Source organism: Manis pentadactyla, chromosome 6, assembly GCF_030020395.1.
Source record: "Manis pentadactyla isolate mManPen7 chromosome 6, mManPen7.hap1, whole genome shotgun sequence".
Taxonomy (NCBI): domain Eukaryota; kingdom Metazoa; phylum Chordata; class Mammalia; order Pholidota; family Manidae; genus Manis; species Manis pentadactyla.
In genome coordinates, this window is record NC_080024.1 from 11,439,930 (window position 1) to 11,462,989 (window position 23,060).

Consider the following 23,060-nt stretch of genomic DNA (forward strand, 5'->3'; position numbering starts at 1 on the left):
AAATCTTGAGAACAGAGCTGCATGATGGGCAAACCAGAGTGTAGTCTGCTTCTTTCCTGTTTTGCTTGTCTTTCCCTATTTTGCTCCAACATATTGATAAATTTCAGGGATGCCGTTTCTCTCCATTTTTCAACACACACTTGATTGAAGAGCCAGCACTTAGTTTCTCTTCAGAAGCTCTCCCACGTCACAGGAGGGGAGCCCTGTGAACACAAGGCATGACTGAGCTCAGGAGGAGGGACTAAGGATCCAGAGTTAACCTCAGAGAAGAAAACGGGTTTGGGACTTAGAATCACTCATTGTAAGGCAAACATAGATTTAAGAATCAATTATTTATATACAGGCTTTAGTTCAAAACCACAGTTATATTTTTATTGTCCTATATTTTTCATTGATGTTGCTTCCTGGGTGATGGGAATATGGGATTCGTGGATGTTCGTTCGGAAGAACACAATGTGTAGAGAATATTTGAATTATCCAGCATCAGATGCTCCTTCCTTCTCTTTGCTGACCTTCCTCTTCCACGTTCTGCCTACTTGATTCAGGTAGGACTTCATAGCTGACACCAGGAGTGGAGCCTGTGACCCAGGCTTGGCTGTTCAGTGCATTAAAGCCCCTGGACTATGGTGATCGTTTCAGAGATGCAAAGGGGTGAGTCCAGACAATGTGCAGGAACTCCTAGAAGGAGCGTTTTCTCTTCTCTGCTAGAGTCAACGAGGGAGATTATGAGCCGAGAGTTGTCATGAGTTACCACTTCCAGCCTGAAAATTAAGTCAACCCACAAGGCAGTCAGGAGATAGAGAAACATTTTATTCTAATGCCTTTATTTGAGCCCCTGACTCAAACCATGTGGGAAGCTAAAACTCTTCCCCATGTATTCCAAGTGTGAGCATCACCAGTGACAGACTCACCACCGTGAAGGTTCTAAGTCCCCTGCTTCGAGTTCTTAAACGTAAGCCTGTGCTGAAGTCTTCAGGTATAAGAGATATTGAATATTATCTTTTCAAAGATTTGTGAAGTGTAATGACTTTGGTTTTTATTCCCTCCCTTTTAAAAAACACTTTGTCTTAAAGATTTTAAATTAAATAAAAAACAACACACTATCTTTCTGAATTCCTTAAACGAAATGTAACCCATTTTACCTGTCTAACTCTAATAGTAATTTGCAACCCTTCTGTGGCAAAGTTATCTGTATACTTTATACTGTCTCGTTCCCATAATCAGTTCTAAGATCCTCGTGAGAAAGGACAGGTCTCACACCTACTGTAACACAGGCCTCTCATACTGCACTAGGATACATGACCTGAAGTTACTTGAGAGCGTGTGAAGTCAGATGATGGATGTCTGAAGTTCAGGAAGTGAGTCAAAAGGGTAAAGAAATGAAATGTGGAGCAAGATTTACTGATACTTGAAACTAGGCATATTTAATAGTTGACCACCCACTCGTGGAGAAGACATATGTAGAACCCCAAAGCAACCTAGAGAGGCTTTGTTTCAAAACTATTTGAAAACTTACATGAATGTAGATACACAGTCATTCACAAAAAAAAAGGATTGATTTTGAAAGTGGTGAATTTTCTCTCTACTTTGCCATTTGTTTGTGTGTCTAGCTCTTGCACTGGACTGGCAGCTCCTGAATGTACACCCATTAGGCTTGATACTCAATAACTGTGGAATGAATCGTTACAGAATAGAATGAATGAAAGATTTCCCCCCCTTATTTTCATTGCTCATTTGGAGCACTTGCTTCTGATTTTGCCTACTGCTCTTGAACTATTTTTTGCCTGCCATTTGGGTAGCTCATTGTATGTGTGTGTGTGTGTGTGTGTGTGTGTGTGTACATGGCTGAGCATGTGTGCAAGCATGTGAGAAGTGGGGGGAATCGGCAACTGTGGACCTTTGATTTTTTTAGGACTCTTTAATATCAAAATATTTCTGCCTCTTTCCTGACTTCCCTGTGTGATCGTGGGTTTGATTATCATATTTACATTTTATTTCAGGTCTCATGTGGAGTATCAGAATACAGCTAGATGTCTTTGATATAAAACATATTTTGGGTGCATTGGTTGGGAAGGTGGTGAAGAATATACCTGGGAGGTGCCCATGTTCTCCGTGTTGCTGTAGACTGGCCTTGCTCACAGGGATTCTGGCTCTGTCTATGTGAAAGCAATAGCCAGACTGTGAAACAGTTTGCTTGTTTTGGCCCCTTACATTTTTGAATCCTTCCATAGCCCAATCAATTGTGGAGCAATTGGCTCTAGCTTTGCTTAAAGGTACTCAGCTGGATACATTGCACACTTAGGCACTTGCACCCCACCCGCACTGCGCCTGCCCTACGCATCCTGTGGATGAGACCAGACTGTCAGTAGCTCAGGACCTGCATGCACATCACAGGAGGCAGGAGACAGTCAGGGTTAATGGCACAGGCTCTGTCACTTACTAGCATGTGGCCTTGAGTAGGACATTTACCTAATACTTCTGTGCTTCAGTTTCTTCACCTGTTAAACAGGGTTCAGTCTTACCTCATGGGGTTGTTATAATGATCAAATAAGATAATCCATGAAAAATGCTTAACTTAATGCTTGCCGACTAATAATTCTGTAGTTGTTGGCTATCATCTTTCCCGTCACACCATATCATAAACGTCTCCATTATTATCAGCATCAGAATCCACTTATGAAGGGCAACTATTTTGATAACTAGGTCGGGGGAGGGGTGTTGGAATTTGAGGAAGGGATCAGAGATTTCAAGTCAGTGCACATGATCTCTCAAAGTTGGGGACCACAAGCAAATGAGGTTATAAATAGGGTCTAAACCCTTGTGGATGAATTTGCTTCTCCTTGATGTGGTCCTGCAGGACCAGGCCAAAAGTTGGATCATGATTTGATCATTAAAAATCGATAATAGTCCTTAGGTAATTTATTATGTATAACTTTTTGGCAGTGAGTTATAAATGTTACCCTTATGTGAACAGATATATACATGCAAAAACATTCACAGAGCATTAAAAAGTCAAGATAGGGAGACAAGTTAAAAAGAAGATCATATACATACACACACACACACACACACACACACACATAGCCTTTTCTGGTTTCTGATTTCTTTTTTCTAATACAAGTTTTGGGGAGCTCTGTCATATTTTTATATATAATTCTTTTAAAGGACAGTAAAAAAACTCTTGGGAAGAAATGTATTCCTATGTGAGTTATTACATGAGTGCATAATACTATTTGGAGTGGGTGTGGCTGTGAGGTTTGCCGCAGAAGGCAGGATTTGAAAAAACTCGGGGAGACGGCTGCTTCTCTTGCCCCAAACCCTGAAATGCATGGAAGGAATACGTCAAAAAAAGTTCTTTAAATAAGTGACATGCTAGAATCCTTTACTGTGTCTTTGCGACTCCATCAGCTTGTTTTTTAACCTCGAGTTGTCCCCAGATAGGAAATATGAACTGCAATGATTTCTGAGGACATTAGCTCTATTATTCCTGCGGCCGGGCTCAATCACATTCTGTCCTACAAACAACAGCTCTGCTTAAACGTAGCACTGCTGGACTGCTTAGGATTCCTGACGTGGTTCGTCCACATTCCTCAACCCAGAAGGCAAAATAGTCATTTACAGAAGGCCACTTTCCATTCACCTCCTGAGAAGGAGGGAGATTTAAAAAAAGAAAAAAAAAAAAGAAGGAAAATATGAGATATGGAGACAGAAACACAGAAATAGCCAGGATACTGGATACAGATGGGAATAGCTGAGCCACCTGTTTTCTTTCTGAGCTTGAAAGGAATAGGTCATACATCCGCTCATGAACTGTACCTCTGCTGGGTGATTTTTGCTCCTTTGAGGTATTTTCCTTTTTACAGAGCTGAAACATTATTTATTTTCCTTTTCTTCAGGCTTCTTTCTTATCCCAGCTTGTGGTTGCTTTTACATGCATTTTGCTTTCTCCTTCTGAAGCTTTGTCTTCTTTTCATTTGCATTCCCCAAGACCTTTTTGGTTTTCACCTGCTTTCTTTAAATTGTGTGTGGGGTGTGTGTGTGTGTGTGTGTGTGTACATGCACACGTGTCTGTTTGATAAAGTTTATAAAGAGAAGGAAACTTAAAAACTGGGAAAAAGTCATGTTCTTTGAGGCACATTCTTTTTGCCATGTGCTTTGAGAGATATGTCCTCAGTTGCAGAGTGAACCAAAACCCCACAGTGAGTGCAAACAGTGGGAAAAATGTCTCCCTTTCCTGTTCTCGTATGGGCTCCATGGACTGAGGTGGTGATAGTCTCTGGGATGGAGTGGCGTCTCCTTTGCTTTCCAGTGAAAAGTCAGTCAAGAGATAGCACGTGGCGCCTGGTGTCAGAGGCTGCCACAGGACGCAAACATCCAGTTCTCTGTCACGTTACACAATGAAAGAATGTTGTTTGTGCAAGAGCTGATGAGCAGAAGTGCTTATTAGGTGTACCTTGTTAAACCAGCGCCTGATTTAATCACAATGATTGTCTTTTGTGGTGGGGATGAAATTACAGAGCTCCTGCTATGTAAACAGGTAGACAATTGAAGTCCTGCTAAAAAGAAAGGCACCCATCTTGGTGCTCGTGTACATATCTGGTTCCTCCAAGATAGAAAAGAATTTGAAGAATCTGGCACTATAAGCGTTCCGGCCGTGGGGGAAAGCAGTGGCAGCTTCTCCTCCAAGATACATATATTTTCAACCCACTGTTCACTCCCGCTGGATGGGAGGCTAACCCAAACACAAGCTAACTCATAATCCCTTTTTTTTCTTCTGGAAAATGCTTAAGAACTGCTTTACAAATTTATAGCTTTTTGGGAATTGTTTGACTTTTACGTCTTAGGTAGAGACTGCGGTTGTAATTGCTGTTCCTCTCTTCTTCCAAGATCTGAAAAATGCCAGAGGTACCTGAGCATGGAGGTTTGATTTTCATTTAAAAAATGTACTATGGGTGAAACTTGGAAATGATATTACTTCTTTTCTCATTTCACATCAAAGTCATCATTCTTTTTAAAAAAGCGATCGTTTTCTGGAGAACGAGATTTTGTTGAGGTATGTTAAAATCTTACAGGGGCAATTCCCATGGATATGAAATCTAAGATAAAAGGGTCATTTGCATTTGTGAAATTATTTGAAAAGTAATTGAAAGATTTTTTTCCATCTTAAAGAAAAATGATTCACATGCACACACACACACACACACACACACACACACACACTACTTTAGAATGATTAAGATGATTTACCTAGTCTTACACAATTTATCAGTTTTCTCTGTTAGCAATTGTCTTGATTAATATGTAAAGTTCTGTTAGAATCTGCTGCATCATTTGGTGCCTGTAAGTTGAAATGCTCTTTGAAAAGCTTTCTGTCAGATATCATTGACAAAGAAAAGAAGAGGAAATAAATTTGAAATAAATACTGGATATATTCACACTCAAATGTAAATGATACCAAGAAAAAAATCATTATGAAAAGTTTTATTTTGAAGTACTTACTTTCAACTCTCTATAATTTAATGCTTATAAAGCACACACATGCTGCCTAAATCGGCTCCAAAAGCCTTTTGTGATTGTTCATGACACAGATGCCTGGTTCTGGACCTCAGTTTCTACCCAAATGCCCGATATAATGTAAATTTTTTAAGTGTGAAATTAAGTTAAATGATGTATGTCCTATAACAGTTATAAGTATGCAAAAGCATTGCTTAATTTTCTTGATTTTCTTATTATATACTGTCTTATTTTCTAATAAACATTTGCTTAGTCCAAACCATCAAAAGAAAGGAGTTTGAGTTATAGATGTCTTTCTAAACCCTAGCATACAAATAACTTTTGTTTCTTTTCCTAGGAATAATAACTTTTGGCCCATTTGAGATAAACTCTTTCTTTGAAAAATTTTGCTTTTAAAAGTGATAGTTTTAAGATGTCAGTCAAGTGTTGTTAACAATTCCAAAGTAATGAAAATAAAATATCTCAACTTTCACTATACCTCTAGGTTTGAAGGTTATTAAATGACAGAAATATGCAATGAAATTCAAGAATCTTCCAGACTGTAGGCACAATAGATTTCACATTTCCACCCTTACATAAGATAGTCTGTCTTCTTAGAAGGCCCTTCTCTCCGTACTCCCAAGTCACTTACTTTTCAAGGACAAATCCAATGGCACTTTGTGAAACTTTCCCCATGCCTCCTGTCTGCTTTCGTCACATGCACAAGCAGAGGTTCCCTCTGCCATGTTCCCAGCCTCTTCATGCATCCATTGTAGTGTTCATTATATTGTAATTATCTGTGTGTAAATATTGTTAGATGGTGAATCACTTGAGGGAACCATATGTTCAGTATTATTCAGTTATGTTCTCATAACTGAATCTAATATCAGGCATAAAATAGATGCTTAATCAATATTTGTCACATGGGACAATATGTTCAACAGGAAATTTCAAGTCCTGTCTTGTGGTACTCAGTGGTTTTCAAGCTCTCTATTCAGTAATGTTCTATGAAAAAAATGCTTATTTTCATCACAACTCACACAAATGCAACTTGCCGACAGTTTTACGATACAGTATTTTCTCTCCCTCAATATGTGTAACGCACACCGTTTTTTCCTTTTCTTTTCTATTCTATTCTATTTTATTCCATGTTGTGCTACGTTACATTATGCTATGCTATCTTATCCTATCACACCCCATTCTGTTCTAATTTTTACTTTTGTTTCTAATCCACTAAATCTATTTCCTGACCTACTTGGTTGTGACCCATAGCTTGAAAACACTATTTTCTCTTTGTGGCTTTAGGCACATTTATGCCTTTCATTACGGTTTAAGGCAATCTTTCCTGTTTTTAAAGATTATCAGAGATTCTTATTATTATAGCCATTCTTCCAAACACTTGTTCCATTGGAGAAAGCCAATGTATAAATAAAGTGTTTCAAAAAAATCTTCCTGGTGCTACATTTCTTCCAGTGTTTCCCGGTGAATTTTGTTAGAGAGACTGAGCAAGTGAAAAGTTGCCTAATTCTGGTTTTACCTGGTCTGCTATAGTGTCCCATAAGAGGGTCGAAGGGGTGAAGTGCTAAAGTCACCAGTCCTGATAGCTGACTGGTAGCCGTGACATACAGAGTACCTGAATTCATGTAATAAGGAATCAATTTCCAAGAAAACTGCAGAAGGATGTTCTTGAAATAACTATAAAAAAACCTCAAAGTTAAAGTCTTAAGAGCTGATCATAATTCCTGGCTCCAAACCCACAGAGGAAAATATATTGAACAAAATCATTTCTATGATCCAGAAACTTAACACCACAAATCAACTTATAAAAACATTTAAGTACACCCCACAGCCATCCTGCTGTGCTTCAGTTACAACGGGGTAATGACTCACCAGGCAGCATTCACTGGAAAATGTATAGTCAAGAGGCAGTTCTTTTCTGTGAAGTCTGACAGAACCAGCCGAACTCTCCTGATGTCCATGCTCCCATCCACCACTGGCAGGCTAAGTAGACCTAGAGATTAGATGGGCCTTCTGAATTGCTCAAAGGGATTCCTTTCAGAAGTGAAAATGTTTCTGAATTTTGGTCACACTTGAGCTAAATTTTAGCACTGCCTACTTTTATTTGTTAGTAGGGAGTTTTTGATAGGTAGATAGATACCATTTAAAAAATCTATCAAAGCCAGTTAAGTCTGATGACTGGTAGAAGAACAAGGCAAATTTTTCAGAAATTCTTGGAATCTCCTGACTCAGTCAGTAAAATTGTATTCTTTAGAGCTGCACTGTCCAATATGGTGGCATTAACCACATGGGGCTATGTAAATGAAAATTAATTAAGATTAAATTTAAAAAATTCAATTATTGGGTCATGGTGGCTGCATTTCAAGTGTTCAATATCCTTTTTTTGCAGAAGATTCTATTAGGCAGCACTGTTTCCAATAGAGAACATTTAATTTGATTGATATCTGATTTCTTTGGTCATTTGCCTGACTGTTGAAAAGGAAGGGTGGCAGAGAGAGCACATATAATAGTCAAGCCTTGTCCGCAGTAGAAAAAAACATTAATTTCAGCCTCTTGTATATAATCTTCTATTCCCACTATATCTGGGTCATTGACATGGGTCTATTCTAGCTCCTGACTGAAGTCTCTCCAATCAATCTTTTCTCACTGTTTCCAGAGTTACCATTCTAAGTTACAGGCCAGTATTAAGTCATATTTTTATCCTAGAAATGAAAACTTTGAATGCACCCTATTTTCCACGGAGTAACTTTTATTCTTCTTGGTTTGGATTCAACCAGGCCCAAATCAGTAGCTCTTATTCTATCCCTCTGCATAGCCTATGCTGGTGATGCTCTTAGCCACCTACTCAGACATCTTTACTTTTTTCTCACATTGTTCCTTGGAGTTCCATGGAAGGTGTCCTTGCCTCTTGGTCTGGTTGACATGCCCATCACGTAAAACTTCTGTGATCCCATCAAACATAAACTTACCACAACTCTTTAAATCAACTCACAGTATTTTACTTGCATCTAACTTACAGCAATTTATTTTCCAATTAGGTTTTTACATGTCTATCCCATGGGATTATAAGCTTTTTGAAGGAAATGAGACCCTGCTCTGTGCCCTCTGTGGCTATCTACATATAACTGCGTAACAAGAAATATATATAGAGAGAGTTAAATTTGATTTGGAGGGGGGAACAGAAAAACTGGCTAACTGGAGTCCTGTTGAGAGGTTGCTTAAAGAAATACTGCTGGAGCTTGGGCTGTGCTGTAAAGGATGCAGACAGGAGGAGGACTGAGGTTACGATGAGAAATCTCAGTTTGGCAGTGCTGAAGAGCGTAACAGCTTTGGGAGGCGGCATGCAGGCTGCCAATGTTTCATAGGTCACAAAACACCACAAGGCATTCCTCCTGATGGAGATCAACCCAGGCAGCATGAGTCATTCCCTCCCTGAGCTCATACGGTGCTTGATCCGTAGCTCTGCTCCGTTCTGTGTCCCCAGGCTGAGCGCGTCTTGGTGTCAATGCCCCCATCTTTCTCTCCTCTCCTCACTACCTGCTCTGTTCTGTCCATCCTTGGTCCTAGTTTCATGCATCCAATGAGAAAGCTGTCAGTCCAATGTGGCTCAATCAACCCAACTGCGAGCTCACACATGTGGGAATGTTCACCGCAGGTAGAATGCACAACATGTGAGATGGTCCAGCACAAGTGGGAATGCAGAACACGTTGCCAGAGTCCTTTTATTTATTTTTGAACATCAGAGGGTCTTTGGGTCATCTGCACCATTTAACCCAGCGAAATCTTGGCATGCTTGGAATTCTGAATGCTGTTTGATCAATCATCACCATTTTTTCTTTTTTCCATGAAAGCGTCTGTTTTCACTAGAGATAAAGCTCTTTTTCCTCATCTTCAAAAGGAAGTTCAAAATGTTAATTAATTAATTTTTTTTTACTTTCCCCACTCTCTGTTTCCTGGGGTCACTGTGAAGTGAAGGAGAATTTGGAGACTCAAAGCTGGAAGTGTTAGGAATGTAGAGCTCTTTTTCATGAGTGGAAGGGAAGTTCATCAAAGCACATGTGTGGTCAAAGAAGCTTAAAAATAAAGCTGATTTCTAAAGGAGGGGAAAAAAACATTAAGTTTTCAATAAGCTACTTTTTTTTTCTTAAGGAATCAGTTGATTTACTTACCAAAAAAAAAAAAAACTCTGCCAGCAGAGGAAAAGTCAGTGCAGTCACCCAAAAGGACCCTTTGAGTAGAAGGAACATGTAAATTCCAAGAAAAGGTAGTTAGAAAGAACAGTTTATTCTCACTGGTTCCTTCTCATCACATCAGTATTTATTCCCCCCAAATGCCCTTTATTTATTCATTTTAAACCATGATAGGTATCTACATGTTGGTCCAGGGCATAAAGAATTTTTCTTACCACAAAGACCCTTTTGGGACACCAAGGGGAGACCTCAGCTATCCTTTTAAAGTCTCAGGACTCTAAAACCTAAGTCTGCAGAGACAAACACGAGGGTTACTGCAAGGAGGCAGGAGCCTAAGTAGTTAGGATGTAGGCTTCTTACCAATAAAATCACTGGGCTGTTCCAACAGGAGCTGCTTTGCCATCAATCCATAAGATGGAGATAGGGCGTGCCAGTTTCAGACTGTGTAACTTCTGTTTACTGAAACTGTAACACATATTCATTGTAAGCTACAATTATCCACAGTTGAGTCTGTTTATGAAACCGTTTTGTGGTTATTTATTAAAAATAACATTTATGTGTGCTTATTGAAGCTATATTTTGGCAGGCACAGGAGGTTGGCAGAAATGTCTGAGTCAACAGCCAGACTCCAGCCACTCTTTATGTCGTCATATAAAAACTTGTCAAATAATATTTAGTTTTTAATCTTCAGTTGCAAACATAAGGTTAGTCATGAAAATGTTCTGTGAGTAGGTCTCCTTGAAACAAGAACCTGGGTGTTTGGATTTTAGGAAAGGTGATAATTAAGTTTCTGGCTTGTTTAGGGGCAATTTGTTTTTCCCTTTCTTCTACCAGCTAATATTGCCTGTTGTTTGTCCAGTTTCCTCACATCTTTAAAGAGCTGTTTTATAATGATTTTTAAAATATAAGCTGTCTGTTTATATATCAATTCTAAGATTCAAAGACAAATATATTATTCATGATTAAGGGAACATTATCCTGCCCTTAGAATCATGGTCATCTTCTACTGGAAATTTTTTGAATGCAAATGGAGTATGTATTTTTTTTTCTGGAACTTCCCAATTATTAAAATCACTATACTTACATTCCTAATGCCTTGTAAGCATTTTTTAAAGTTAGCCTCAAGAACTATAACAGTTCATATTAATTAACTATGTGCATATGTACACACACACACACACACACACACACACATACATATATATATGACAAAATGACAGGAGTTCATTGATAGGGATCCTGAATGGAAAGAAAATGTCATTAAGTAAAGGGACTTGGAATTGGAAAGAAGAGATTCACAATGAGTAGCTGGAATAAACTAATTCTTAGTTTTGGGTCTACTCGTGCGAAGATTCAAGGGGAGAAGAGAAAGGACTTCACGTGGGATTAATCAAGAAGAAAGTTTCCCTGAAAGGGAGTTTCCCAGATGTGATAAACAGGAGTTAAAAAAAGGCAGTTGATGTTCTTGCTGCTTCCTTCAATGCCTTGGGTATGAGTCATTGCTGAAGCTGTGCTTTAGTCTGCCTTGAAAGAATTGCTGACCCCATCTTTGTAAGACAGTTGTACACATCATGCATCAATTGCCTCCTGTCTGTATCCCCTTTCTTCACCAGAGTTTGCCTTTAGCTCTAGCAGAAGAGCTGGTTTGGAAGCTCTTGTTGATAGTGCCCTGGCCCTGCAATTTAGAATTTGTTGCCAAGTCACATAATTCAATTCCATACACATTTTATTTATTGGGTGTCTTCTGTGAGCCAAGTTCTATATCAGGGGCTGTAGAGAATGTCAGGTTTTCTAAGACAGAACCATCCTGGTAAGATGCTTATAAAGTTATGAAATGTATTATCTATGAATGATCTGCCTCGCATCGTCTATAGTAGTCTGGATACTGTTAAGATGATGAAACCTTATTTTGGATCCATCGGGTGCAAAAATCTTGAAGCCTGTAGGAGTTTGGTGTATTTGGAGACAGGGGCTTAGCATGCATGGAGAGGGGGAATGGCAAGAGAGGACTCTGAATCATTAGGACCCCCAAAATGCCACTGCAGGGCTTCAAGCTGGGAAGCAAAAGGCTACTGCAATTTGCATTCTAAGGATGCAGTCTGAGGCAGAGTTGAGGGGGCAGGACGTTTATTAAGGAATGCTCTTGGGATTAGCATCTGTAGAAGAAGGGGAAAGGGGGAAGGATGAGACAGAGAGAATGGTATTTGGGGTTTGGGCCAAATGACAGCCTTGGTGGACCTCACAAGGTGGCAGGGGTCCTCCAGAGTGGTCTCAGTGAGGTTGAGGTGGTTGGGCATTTGTTTATACTTCCACACTGAACCGTTGCTAGATATGGGCCTCCCCAGGATGGCGTATGATCTGGGGCAATGCAGCCTTTGCAGCCAAGCAGTCCTGGATGGGATGACGTCACTCTCAGCTCTGGACACCAAGTCCTTCACTGAAGCAGAATCTGATGGATGCATCTCAGTGTCCGCAACAATAACTATTTGCATTTTAAAAAATCATGCCAATAGCTTTTGGGAGAATGGATTAGAGATGGAAAAGGACACCAATTAGGTGCTTTTGGAATTGTTCATTAGGTCATAATGAAAGTTTGAACTGTCAGGGGACTGGAGAGGTGCAAAAAAGTGAATGGAGTCAGAAGATATTTTTGACATCGATATAGGATAAGGGGCTGATGGGTCGGATGAGGGAAGTAAGGAAGAGGAAGATCTCAAGGATGAATCTCAGAGTTTGGTCATGAGCAAGTGAGAGGGCAGAGATACCAGCCTCAGAGGTGGAGAGGGCTGTAGGAGCAGGTCCTGGGGAGCAGAGGTGGCATTTAGAGTTTTCCTCCCAACCTGGTAAATTCAATATGTTCCTGATTCAACCCAGTAGAGACATCAGGCATAAAGTTGGATACATGAGGAAATAGGAAAGACGCCTGCCTAAAGGCACTCCACATTGTTGCAGTTCTTGGTACTGAGCCAGTTAGCTGCACATGCTGATTCCCAGGAAGGGCCTGTGTGAAATGAGAAGGCAGCTCATCAGTGAACCTGGGGATGGGTGAGCCGAGGAGACTGAAGAGCCACGAGGGAGGATGGAAGAAATCTAGGGCCACGTGATGTGGGACTTTGTGCGGGAGGCCATCGTAGGAGGCGGAGTTTTTGTGAGCATTTCTTTTATTGACCACTTTTTTGAGGCATATTTATCATGTCATATAATTCACCCATTTCAAGTATACAAATCAATGCCGATTTTTTTTCTTTCCTACTAGATTTACCAAGTTGTGCAATCATCACCGCAAATCAGTTGTAGAACATTTCATCACCCAAATAAGACCCCTCAGGCAGAGTCATCTGTTTTGTTTTCCTTTTGTGAAGTGGTTGTTCATGTCAATTGCTTTCTATTTTTTAAAATGTCATTTTGCAGGGACTTTTGAAAAAAGAAGTATTTTAATTTGGAGGGAGCATCGGGTTGAAAGTTCTTTTTTTCTTCAGGTTGTCATTTATCCTTCAACATTGGTTTGGGAAATATTTTGCTATGTAGAAGCTATAAGCTAACTGTACTGATCTTTTCCTTTATGGATATTTACTTTGTTTCTGGTTTTTGAGATTATTAGAAAGGCCTTTTTTACAAGATTACAAAAATATTTTCTAATATTCTTAGGTTTCATTTTTTACATGTTGCATTCTGATTCATTTTGAATGTGTTTTGTTTTATCTTGAAGAAAGAAGTGGTGATCCAGGCTTACCTGGTTTTCCAAATGGCTGGCCCATTGTTCCAAAATCACTTCTTTACTGGTCCATCTTTTCTCCTTTGTTTTGGTGCAATTACTATATTCTGGCCATTTTTGGATCGCTTCCTCCTCAGTGCCGTGCTGTTTTATTTATGACCCTTAGCAATACATTTTAGCGTCTAATAGCATGAGACTACAGTAATCCTTGGTTAAGTCTCCATATGACAGAGTTGATTCTGAGATTCATTTACTGTCCCCTCTCTAGCATTTATTTCCTCTGGTCTTTTCCCTGCCTTTGGCTGCAATCTGGCCCCTGTCTCAAGTAGACCTGCCTGCCCTCAGGCTTCGAGTCTATTTATTTTAGTCGTCAAACTCTCAAAATAAATCTGGTTCTTGAGCCAAACCAGGAATTTGGAAGTTTAACTGTTTTGTTTGCATGAACATCCCAATTGGCTTGGCTGCCTGACAATCTGAGGGTAGCTCACCGTCCTCCGCAAACAGCCCGTTTTGTGGGTAATGGAAGGTAAACAATATCTTGTGATGCTGGAAAGAAGGGTTGACTATTAGAATTTTACTGGCTGATTGACATATTTAATTGACTTGTCTGTAAGTAACAGACTTTTGTGTCAGTTTTGTGTTGTTTCATTCTTTTTGGTAGTCTTCAAATAAATCTGAAGTTGAGGGTTATTTTTTCCACTGGCGGTTTAATGACATTGGCTATCTTTATTCATTTCATCAGCTCAAAGTATTGCCCTGATTCCGCAGAGCAGTTTTTTGCCCGTACTTCCTTTTTAAAAAATTGCTTTCCTTGTGTACAAAAAGGCTTCTGTCTATCAACATGAAGGTGCTGGGATTTTGACGGCTATGGCCTACAAAATGAAAAGAACTCAGAAAAAGAATAGGAAGTGATTTCATTCCCAGTTTCCATATCTCTCATTGCTCACGAATACAAAGTGATATTGGGTAGGATTCTTACAGTGAGTGCCTTTTTCTGCCTTGATAAATGAGGTTGTCAATTACAACCAAAGTTTCACAGGTAGTCGTTAGATCACGGTTAAAACGTAGGGTAGTAGGGACTTCTTCCAGAGTGCAAGTCTAGGAGTCATCTTGTGGGGAAGCAGGAGTAGAGCTGGATCCTGACAATGTGCATTCAACTCCTGGTTCTGTGAGTTAATGACCTTGTGGATCGATAGGAGTTACCTTCTCTGTAGCCCTTGATTCCTTGTCTGTGAAAGGAAATGATAATGAACATCTATTTCATAGGATTGGAATGAGTGTAAAATAACACATGTGGAAATGTGCTAGATAGAATAAGAAGCTATAGAAAATTTGAGTAGTGCTAAGGTTAAGTTTCCAGGCTTTCCTTGGCTTGGAAGTGTTCGTGTTAACTGAAGGCAAAGTAAATAATGTAGTTCATCTCATCTAAGAGGTCATAGATTTTAAGATACATCATTATTTTATGTACCACTAGGGAAAAATGCTCCGAATTTTATCAAGTATGACACAGAACCTGATTTCTGAGATGATAAGATCTCAAACAGGTCTGTGTTTTAGAAGGGATGGAATAGAGTAAGTAGAGAAAATATTAAAGATAAGGACCAACTGGGGAGAAGGCCAGTGTGAATTAATGATAACACATACCTGTAGAATCTTTTAAGAAAGGATATTGTTTGTAGCTTTTGAGTTGTACTAGATGAAATGTATTAATGGGTTACTGGAACAATTTCATTAATGAATAGCTAATTGATTTTTAATTGGCATGTTTTATGGGAGTCAGAATATGATAATTTGGGGCCATCATAAATATATGTCACCTGGCCCAAGCTGGGCTCTGAGTTTTTCCTCTGGTGTAGCTCTTTGGGGACTTGCTGAATCTTTCACAGTAGACATTAGGGTGTTTTTCACATTCTCCAGGCCCCATCCCCTATGCCTATTGGTTGTCTAACAATTTATGCACCAATACTTGGATGTGGGCAAATGTCTGATCTTCATTCCAATATGTTTTTCTTTCTATTTTAATTAAAAATGTGTCTTTTCTTTTCCAAGAATAAAATTACACTTTGGTTCCCCTCTCACCTTTTCTCAGCTTTTCCTTTTATCTACTTTCTTCTCTCAGCTTTCTCCACTAGTTTTCTATTTTGCTTGCTAGTGGGTTAACATTTTCCAAGTTAAAAAAAAAACCCTTATCACCTATGATTATTTAGAGGCATATAGTCAGGTAGATAAAAGCATAACCTATAGAACCACATTCTACAAGTTCAAATCCCAGCTTGTCTGCTTATCAGCTAGATACATTGGGCAAATTACTTAACACATGTGTTCTTCAATTGTTTTCATGTGGAAATTTAGCTGGAATAGTTGCATTTTCCTCCTAGAATTGTTGAAGGATTAGGTGAGCTAATATATATAACACACTTTGGACTCTGCCTGGTTCATAGTAAATGCTGAATCAGTGTTTTCTATTATTGTTACCATGCCTCAATTTACCAGTCTATTTCCCCTATTTTATTCTTACAATCAACTAAAAAAAATGGTTACTTTTGAAACTACTGCCTTAGACTGAGAGAATGTTTTCCAAGCCTGGTTCTGCTATACTTTCAGCTACTTTGTTTCATAGCACTTATTCTGGTGAAACTTACAGAGGTAAAGGCCAATGAGCATAAAAATATTACATATCTGCCAAATCTTTTTAGATCATCTTCATGTCTGATAACCAAGGATATCTTTACTGTTTCTTTTGACTCAGGACAGTGATTTTCTTTCTACAACTTTTGTAAAGTTTGCAAATTTAATCCTTGCTATTTTTAATTGCCAAGTCTCAATAGTTATAGTCACAGAAAATTACAGGAAAACATGCAAACGCATTCCTGAACATTCCATTTTACAAATGCAGTGAGGACAACTACACAAATAGAGGAGATCTATTTGTGTAAGTGTGCTCATTGTACTTTCCTTTAAAAAATTGTTTAATAGAATTCTCACTGTTTTCTCACTTGCTATCCCTATTCCAGCACTTTCTTTGGGAAGGTAAGTTAAATGATTTGAGTATAACTTAAAGTTAATACACTGTGAAACAATATCATTATAGCTATTAGCAAATTGCTCTAATTATAAAACATGTATGTGGCTTTATTCACTCAAAAAGCAGTGGAAACCCTGGAAACAATGATGAACTGTTCAGAGAAGACATGGGATTCCTAGGAGCTGGTAAACTGCAATCCAGCTCTCAGCCCAGCCCACTACTTGCTTTTGTAAATAAAGTTTTATTGGAATGTAGCCCTCACCATTCATCGACATGTTGTTTATGGTTGCTTTTCCTTACAGTAGCAGAGTTGAACAGTTGTGGAAGATACCATATGCCCCACAAAGCCTAAAATATTTATTACCTGGCCCTTTACAGAAAAAGTTGGCAGACTCCTGACATAAAGAACCAAAGAAATCTTGCTTTTTGTCTTAGTTCTACTCAGTTTCATGACCTAATATCTTTTCTAGGCAATAGCTTAACTTTTCTGTATCATGTAACGACAAAATGGAGATAAGAGAAGTTAAGTTTTAGAAGTTCAAGTTTAGGAACCTGAAGTTGTCCTACAAAGGGTCAGGAGATGGATATTAAGCCTGAGGGTAGGTGGGAGTGATCTCAGAAGCCAAGACCTCTGGAGAAGGGGTAAAATCTTCAAGAAATTGCTAGGTAATTTGCTCTGTCGGTACCCTCTGCAGTACTATTTAGGGGAAGATATTTTCTACTTGCTAGATTAAAAGTGTCCTTTTCTGTACATTTTCTTTGGTTGCTTTTTCTGTGTGTGGGGGGCTGACCCTGCCACCCTTTTTCCCATAGTGTATATTCTCTTCCTTTGTCTTATTTCTCTTCATAATCCTGAGAACTGGATCAGGTGAGAAAATAATTTTCATTTTTTTCCTGATGTAAGAGCAATAATTATTGATTCCAGTTTGATTAACAATGCTCTGGAAAAGGCTTGAGTTATGAACAATACCATGAGCCTTTTTTTGACCCACTCTGGTCTACAGCAAGCATGGTATGTGCCTTACTATCCACCTGTAGAAATCTGGCTCATTTATTTATTCATTCATTTATTCAAAAGCTGTTTGGTGAATGTCCAGTGCACTAGTCCACATAACTAAGACTTAACAACAAAACAAAGCAGGTCATGCTATCTTTAGGGAGCCATAATCTTGTGAACTGCATAGCATTTTAGAAGTGGATAGGGATTATGGAGAGAAATAAGGTAAAGGAGGAGACTATACACTACTGGAAAAAGGGCGGTAGGCATTTTTGTAGCTTTGAAGAAATGAGAAAGTGGCCCATTCATTCTAGTAAGTGCAAAGGCCATGAGGTAGGAGCATACCTGGCATGCACTACAAACAAGGAGACAAACACACCTGGGTAGGACTGTGGAAGGGAAGAATAGTAGTTGATAAGCTGGCAGTGAAAAAGTGAGCAGGTGAAACGGATCATGTAGGACATTGTAGGTCATTGTAAAGAATTTAGATTTTCAACTACATGGATTTTGGGCTAGGTTTTAGACTAGATGAATTTTCTACTAAAAGACATTGTAGAATTCTGAGAAGAAGAGTAGCATTCTCTGATGCATGTTTTCAGAGGATCGCTCTGGCTGAGCAACTCAGAGACGACATTGAGAATCTGTCTCAATGCTCCAGTGAGAGTTGATATACTTTGGGCTTTGCAGTATCAGTGAAAACTAGTCAGATTTGAGGTATATTTTGAGGACAGAGTCAGCAGGATTACTGACAGATTGGTTGTGAGATGTAAGAGATAAAAAGGAAGTCAAAGATGATTTGAATGTTTTTGCCTTTAGCAGCTGGTTACCCTTAAAGATACCTGAAGGCTGTTGTTAGAGCTGGTTTACTGAGGAGGAAGAGAAGTTCAACTTCGGTCATAGTTTTCGATGTCTGTTAGACCAGTGGAGGAGATGTTGGGCATGTAGTTGAATTATACCAGCGTGGCATTTGCCAAGAACCTGGAACCACAGATATAAATTAGAGATTAGCAGGGCAGAAGCATTTAAAGCCTGGATACTGATGGAATCACCAAGCAAGTGAGTGACAGATGAGAAGGAATTAGGAGGGAGGTCCGAGAACTGGGGAATTCTAGTGTCTAGTGGCAGGGTGATGAGAACAGAGACAGAGCAGCAGGGGTCACCCTGGTGGCAGGATGGGGGGCAGCCTAAGGGAGGAGAGACAGCTGGGCCAGCACCGCCGCCGGGGCAAGCACATGGAAGATGTCAGTAGTGACCTTCCGAGGAACACTTTGGTGGAGTGGTGGGGGTGAAAGCCTAACGAGTGGGCTCATTGGGAAATGGGGGATAAGGAATTAGGGGAGACAAATCCGGATAACTCTATGGAGGGTATTGATCTAAGTAGGAGAGATGGGGCCATAACTGGAGGGGAAGTCATATTTATATCAAGAGCATTTCATCAGTTGATGAATCAGTTTTAAAATATGGGTGGAATAACAGCATGCCTTATGTAGATAAGAATGGTCCACCAGAAAGGGAAAAGCTGATGAAGCAGAGAAGAGTGGACAGTTACTAGAACAACATCCCTGAGTGGGCAAGAGGGGCTGAAATCTGGCTCACGAGTAGAGGAGGTTGGTCTTAGAAGTGCACACCATCTGGAGAAACTGGAGGGAAGGCCAAGTGTGAGTGCAGGTGCGTAGAAGTTCTTTTCTGCTTGCTGCTATTTCTCAGTAGCATAGGAGGTAAACTGAGGTGAGAGCGAAGACTGAGGAACCAATGTGGATGTTCACGCTAGCGTCTCACAGCAGGAGTTTCCCAGGGGCTTGGGAGGAGGGATAGAGGAGGGATGTCTGGAAGGATGGCCTTATAGCAGGAAGGGCCCTTAAAGACAGTAGTCACAAATTTAAAGTGATGTTAGATTTTCTTTAACCATATTTAGCTCTTCTGATGTAGGCCGGAAATGGGCTCAAGTTTGGTCTTAATTAGGGTTAGGTTTTTGCCAACTGAGTAAAGTGATAGATACATGAATATAAATAATGTGAAATAGGGTGTTCAAGATATATTCAAGGGAGAGATGCAGTCCTGGAGGGGTCAGAGTTGTTAGCACTAAAGCACTATAGTTAAATTGAGGTCTGAGTGTGGGATTCTTGGAATTGGATTATAGAGGTGTTGTATTTCTTGGTAATAGTGAGGTGAAACTTGAGCAAGTACCAGAATCACATGAAGGGCTTCTTAAGCAAGAATCACTGGTCCCCACCCCACATTTCCTGATTCAAGAGGCCAGATGTGAGGTCTGAGAATTTTCATTACTAGCAGGCTCCCAGGCCATCGTGGGGCTGGGCTCTGAGAACAGCTTCTCTGAGGTGTGAGCGTGGCAAGTAAAGGGCTCAGAAAAGTTGAAGAACGTGATCCCCAGAACAGATGGGTTCAAGGATTTAAGAAGTCAGCAGGTTGGAAGAATCGTCTATAAGGCAATAGGAGATGTCAAAGAGAGAGAGGAACTATAGGTCCAGCAGTTAAAGTCAGTGAGAAATGGGGGGAATGGCTGCTGTGGGGTGGGGGTGGGGAGCTGGTTGGTAAAGTCTGGTAACATGAGATTGAAATCTGGACTTTTTAATAAGGAAGTGGGCACTGTAGAGTTTCAAGGAAAGGTATATAGGCTGTGTCCTGCACATGTCTGGAGAGTGTTGTCCACATTGTGGTTCCTGGGGAGGAGAGAGAGTGGTCTGCAAACTTCATTGAGACATGAGGAAAATAAATTTACTTCTTAGATTCCAAGCCCACAAATATGGGGACAGTAAATATGCTTTTATTATTTCCACCCTGAAAAGAAAATGTTTTGGCTTGCTTAAAATTGTGTGGCTTTTAGCATTCCTTTGGGGTGACTGAGGCACAGGAAAAACCACAAATAATCACACCTGACCCTACCCACATGCATACACCCCTGTGCCCAAATGGGAATTAGTTTTTCTGCCATCTCGAGTCATTAAAGTAGGGTCCTCAAAGTTCAAAGATCATCACCAATCCCTCCCTTCCAGGAAAAATTAAACAAAAGCAAGGGCTACACCTTTTGCTATTTGCTACTTAGTCTTAAGAAGTCTGCTTAACAATCATGTGAGACAGGTGGGCCATGTCATTTTAGAAACAGCAGCTTACAAGTAAGGTCTGCTCCTGTCTCTCCACTGCTTGCTTTTTCTTCCAACATGTCCTTTTCTTTATTTTCTTCTCCTAATTGTATATAGTTTTTGACCACACATCATCCATTACAAGACTGATAAATGTCAACTAATTTTTAATATAGCACTGACAGAAGACAACAGAAGTCAAGGGGGCAAACAGAATGGTTAAATAGATCTTGTGTGGTCCCATTAGTGAGGTTAAATGTATCTTCTGTGTGTCCAGTGACCCTAGTGAGGCTGATCCTGCCTATGGGTGTGATATTACCACTGGGGATACAATTCTTTGAAGTTTATAAGTAGTTTTCATGATAGCTAGTCATACCCCTTTTTGATCAATACCTATCCTCTTTGTCTGAATGGCAACTACTTCCTGACTTTCAGTATTATATAGTAATTTTATCTATTGGAAATCAAATAAGGAGGACCATAGATACATACGTACCCTTGGTGTGTGTGTGTGCTTGTGTGTGACTGTGTATATGTCTGGCTTTTTTCTCTTAACATGATGTTCAGGGTTTACCCATGAATAATAATTTTGAGATTCATCTATTCCATGGCTTACATTAATAATTAATTTCTTTCTATTACTGAATAATATTCCATGGTACAGATATTTCACAGTTTGCTTATCCATTTATCTGTTGGTGGACATTTTGGTTATTTTCACATTTGGGCAATTATAAATAAAGATATTAATATTCATGTACTAATCTTTGCAGGGACATGGTTCTTAACATTTTTAGGTCAGGAATTTATGAGTCCCTGGATGATATGCTAGTTGTAAATTTAATTTCTTAAGAAATTTCCAGCCTGTTATCTAAAGTGAGTGAACCATTTTATATTTCCACCAGCAGTATTTGAGTTTCAGCTCCTTTACTTGGTATGATTAGTGTCTTAAATTTTAGCTTTTCTAATTGTTTTGTGATAGGAGTTCATTTTGAAATTGTCATTGTCTTAATGAACAATGATGTGTATCTTTTCATGTGCTTGTTTCTGATGTAGCTGTTGAAATCTTTTGCTTGTTTTTGTCATTGGTTATCTATTTTCTTATACTTGAGTTTTGAGAGTGGTTTATAGATTCTTAATACAAGTCCTTTTTATAAATAAGTGATTTGCAAATTTTTTCTGTGACTTGTCTTTTCATTCTCTTTATATTGTTTTTTGAAGAACATAAATTTTAATTTTGAAGTACAATTTATCAATTTATACTTTTACCGACTGTGCTTTCTGTTTTGTACCTAGAACATCTTTGCTCAACCCAAGATCACATATATCAGGCCATTTGGAGTTGTCTCACAGCTCATTAATGTTTTGTTCATTTTTTAGGCTTATCTTTTTTCCATTAACTTTGTTGGGATAATTTCTGTTGTTACATCTTCAAATTCACTAATCTTTTTTTCTACGAGTTCTTGTCTGCTGTTAATCCCATTCCATGTTATATCTCACACATTATAGTACCATTTTTGGAAGGCTGATTTTGGCTCTTTTTTCTTGTCTTACAGGCTTTCATTAACTTTTTGAACATATGATGTATTTTAATAATAACTATCTTAATGTGTTTGTCTGCTAATTTTAACATCTGCAACAATTCTGGGTTGGTTTTGATTGCTAATTCATCTCCTCATTATGGGTCATATTTTTCTTCTTCTTTACATGCCCAGTAATTTTTTATTAGATGCCAGACATTGTGATTTTGCCTGGGTATTAGTTTTGTATTCTTATAAATACTCAAGAACTTTTGAGATGTAGTTAAGCTACCTGGAAAGTTTGGTAAATTTTGGGTCTGGCTTTTAAAATTTGTTAGGAGAAACTGGAGCAATGCTTTGTGAAAGCCTAATTATTCTCTATTACTGAAGCAAGGCCCTTAAAGCACTATCCACAATTCTGCATAAATCATGAAGTTTTCCAGAGTGGCTGTTGGGAAAGGGTACTATTGTCAGTGCTTTGTGAGTGTGAAGAATTGAACCCTTGAATCCTTTTGGGTATTTCTTTCTCTAGCTTAGGTTTGTTTTTTATATCTCTTCTCACCTCTTCTTTGCAGGCATATGTTTACAAACTCGGCCAACTATTCGAGGTTCCTCTGAGGAACCCCAGGCTTTTTCCCTGTGGTGTTCTCTCCTTTTCTAGTATTCTGTCCAGAGGGCTTTAGTTGTGCTGGCTCTGAATTCTCAGCTCTTTCTCAACTCATAGAGTCTACGGGACTCCACCAGGTTTCCCTTCCTAATGCTGAAACTGGAGCCAGTAAGCTTGGGGTAATTGTGGAGTTCACCTGATTTACTTCCCATCTCTCAGGGATCATGAAATTTCAATGCATATATAAAGTATTTTTTTTATAAGTCATTGTTTCATATATTTTGCTAAAAGTATTGTCTTAGGTGAAGGTTAAATCCAGTCCCTGTTATTTCATCTTGACCTGAAACAGAAGTCAGTTTTTACTCTTGTCAGTTTTTTCTTCATGTATTTTAAA